This window comes from Etheostoma spectabile, chromosome 15, assembly GCF_008692095.1.
Source record: "Etheostoma spectabile isolate EspeVRDwgs_2016 chromosome 15, UIUC_Espe_1.0, whole genome shotgun sequence".
NCBI classification, from domain to species: Eukaryota; Metazoa; Chordata; class Actinopteri; order Perciformes; family Percidae; genus Etheostoma; species Etheostoma spectabile.
Genome location: NC_045747.1, coordinates 4,541,752 through 4,545,033, shown reverse-complemented (window position 1 = coordinate 4,545,033; position 3,282 = coordinate 4,541,752). Strand labels below are relative to the sequence as shown.

The 3,282-nt window shown below is 38.4% G+C and overlaps 1 protein-coding gene across 2 annotated transcripts in view; it reads left to right on the top strand.

Moving 5' to 3' along the window:
* Positions 1-3,282, top strand: part of cacna1ha (calcium channel, voltage-dependent, T type, alpha 1H subunit a) — a 114,406-nt gene that overhangs the window by 110,945 nt on the left and 179 nt on the right. For both annotated transcript variants that reach the window (XM_032536676.1, XM_032536677.1), the window contains exon 38: positions 1-3,282. This exon is cut by the window's left edge and continues 2,040 nt beyond it; it is cut by the window's right edge and continues 179 nt beyond it. The gene's annotated coding sequence lies outside the window, so the exon portion shown is untranslated.

The following is a 3,282-nucleotide window of genomic DNA, read 5'->3' as shown; positions in this document are numbered from 1 at the left end:
TATGTGTGTGTGTGTGTGTGTGTGAGAGAGAGAGTGAGAGAGTGAGTGAGCGTGTCTGGGTTTTCCTGTGTGCAAGTATTGTCAAATCTGTTGTCATGGAAGTTTGCCATGTTATTCTTCCGTCTGCAACGACAGAGAGGGGAAGCAGGGCAGAGCTGTAGTGTATGTTTCTTTGTGTATCTGTGCAGTGTAAATAATGGAAAATACTGTATTTGGTGAGATTAAAAATAGCTCTATCCATATGCACATATTTTTATAGAGATCTGAAATGTTTTTTGCACACAAATTTAAATTTAAAGTTGCTTGTTTTTCCTCTGTTGTCCTCTTGTGAATGTATGTTTCTTTTCGAACCGGCAAGAGCAGTGAGGGAGATCAACCCTCTGAACAGGCTAGCTGAGGTTCAGGAGTGGGATTTTATTTTTCTATTTTGAAAAAGAGAACAGGGGTGTGATGTGTTTCCGTAGCTTTGTCTCAGACTTCTATGTATTTGGCGTCTAAATAACAGTCTTAAGAAGCGGGCTCAGTGATGCAGGCCAAATGTATTTAAGATGTTAATCTATATTGACGTCCCTGCACAGAGTACAGTTCATGATCTTGTGTAAATGTGTTGAGACTAATGGCTAAACTTGTGTGCTGTCCCAATTTTGAATGTGGCTATTATTCCAAAAATGAATTCCTATAGTGAGTTAAAAATATAAAATTACTGTGTTTTTTTCATGATAAATTATAAAACAAATAACGTATACAATAGGAACGAAATCCAGTGTTAGCCCTGTGCGAAAAAAAATGCCATCTCTGAGCCCCCCTTCTACAGCTGGATCAATTCTGACACCACTTAGTGTTTCTGTACATCTTAAGACAACCAAAATACTTACTAAATATGTGTAGCCAGAGTGCAATAATGATATATACTTGTGGAAAATATAGTAACATCCACACATAAAACAACCACACTCTTGTGTTCGTACATACTGTAGAACTACTATATATGATATAAACCCATTTTTATATGATGATCGAGAGGATTTCTATCTCTAGTGTTCATGCTCCTATAGGTACCCGCCCCCTGCCTGTGGCTGCGGTGGCATGGGTGCGGCTGGATGCCGTGTTAGGTACTGTAGATTTCACTAAAAGCTCCGGCCCACCCAATGATAATTTAATAATTTGTCACCCCTGAATTTTATTTCCCCTACTAACCCACTACATTATATTTGTTACCTACATATCAGTTAAAATTAACCTATCTATTGATGGACTCATGCAGCTCCAAAGGTGCGAAGGAAAAATAATGACAGGCATTTTCTTTTCAGTGACTTAACGTTTCTTACCACGACATACCTTTATTGCGACACAGCACAACATGTATTTATTTTATTTTGTGCACAGTCTGGTTTGGCTCAGGTACACAAGAAGCATGCTTGTTAGCTACTTAGGTACTACTGATTCCGCCTTAAAAGGCAGCTGGCTGGGACGGCGTCTTTATTTTCTTCTGATCCGCATGCACAGTTTCTCAGTAATCTGAGTAAAACAAGTGCATTCATGTTGCACCATAATCACCACAGGCCCAGTATTAATGTACTAAGATTGTGTCCGTCCTCATAGCTATTTCCAGTCAAATTCAAAGTGTTTGTCAATGATTAACTGAGTGACAAATGGTCTCTGGAGGTCTGATTTTTAATTTTTTAAAAAGTATTAAACCAGTGCTGCAACAAGTAAAGACTTGAATTGTATTGTGTCGCATATTTGTATGGGCATTACATTTAAAAAAAGGACAGATCATTTTTATGTCATTTTTTTCAGATACGAAATTTGCCTTATATACATCAAGCTTAAACTAGCATGAAAAGTCTGTAATAGTTTGTCAATACCTGCAGAAACCCTTCAGGGTCATTGAAGAAAAGAAGAAGGTCTAGATTACCATCAGATTATTCACGGTCAACACTCTCACCTTTAAATCTCCCAAGTAGTATGCATGTAGATCGGAAAATTTGAGAGACAAGCTTCAGTTTGCCGCCTTTGACCTTTGTGTTCTACAGCGTGGTTGGATGTCAGCCTTGGATAGAGCCACGTCCCACAGTACAGTGCTGCTGATGTGAGTTCAGAAATAAATTGGATTAAGATTGGCATGTTGCAAGAAAAGTCAGAATGAAAAGCTCTTAGACAATGAAATCACAATTTGAAAATGTTGCTACTGATGAATGCAGCTTGTTCATGTTTTTGCACTCTTCGTCCAGATTCTGAGATGTCCTCCCTCCTGTATGTGGCGCAGTTGGTTGTCCCCTGTTTTAAATTCATTTGAATACAGTATGTGCTCAAACACACTATTATTGTGCACCTGCTTTGTCCTGTTTTATGTTCTCTTTCTGCACATATTGTCAGCAATGGGAGGTTTTAAGTATTCTGACGACAGCCTCTTTCTGTCTCACACTTATTTGACTTAGTGCAGATGACCCCGATCTACAGCATATTGCCATACTAATCAATACACTTTGGTAGAGTGACTGCATAATTGTTCTTACGATTTACAGATCTTTGGATCTCAGTATTTAAATCCTGTTTTTAAGGAAACAGTTTTGACTATTGCATGTTCTGATTTAAGAAAAAAAAAATCTTTTGAATCATCTGGATGTTTTAGAGATTTTGATATTTGCATTTTCAGATGTTTCCATTTGTAGATTGACTACCTAATTGCACTGGGCTCTGATTAATTGGTATCTGATAAAATACTGATTAAATGACCCTATTCTTTATTGTCCAATGCAATATTGGGTGGTTATTTACTGTATGAGGACAGAGCTCCTCTTTATACAGTTTTATAGAGAGACTTGGAAACCTAGTTGGTTCTATTTTGTTGAGAACCAACGTTATTTAATGTTGAGGTGAACCTTTTTTCACTTTTCCTCCTGATACTCTAAACATGCTAGTACTCTGGTGATGGTGAAACTAATTAACTGATGTATATTTTATGTAGGAGTAGCTTAAGCCCTGATGGTCTGTAATGGACAGATTAGGATAGTGATAAATTGTGGTTTCTGGGTTGGCACTGAGCTGGTCACGCTCATGACACATGTGACGCCACAATACCAGACTCCAAAAAGTTCAAACTGTGATAGAACTTGACTTTGATGAATCAGAAGCCTTGTGTTTTCTTTCTTTCTTTTTTATAACCCTTCAGTGATTGCCCCAGGCACCCCAACCCCCAAGCCTTACAAGGAGGGGAGGAGGTATGTTCTATCTGTCAGAGGAGAGCAAAGGTGTCTGCAATAACAAGGCCCCCCCCCC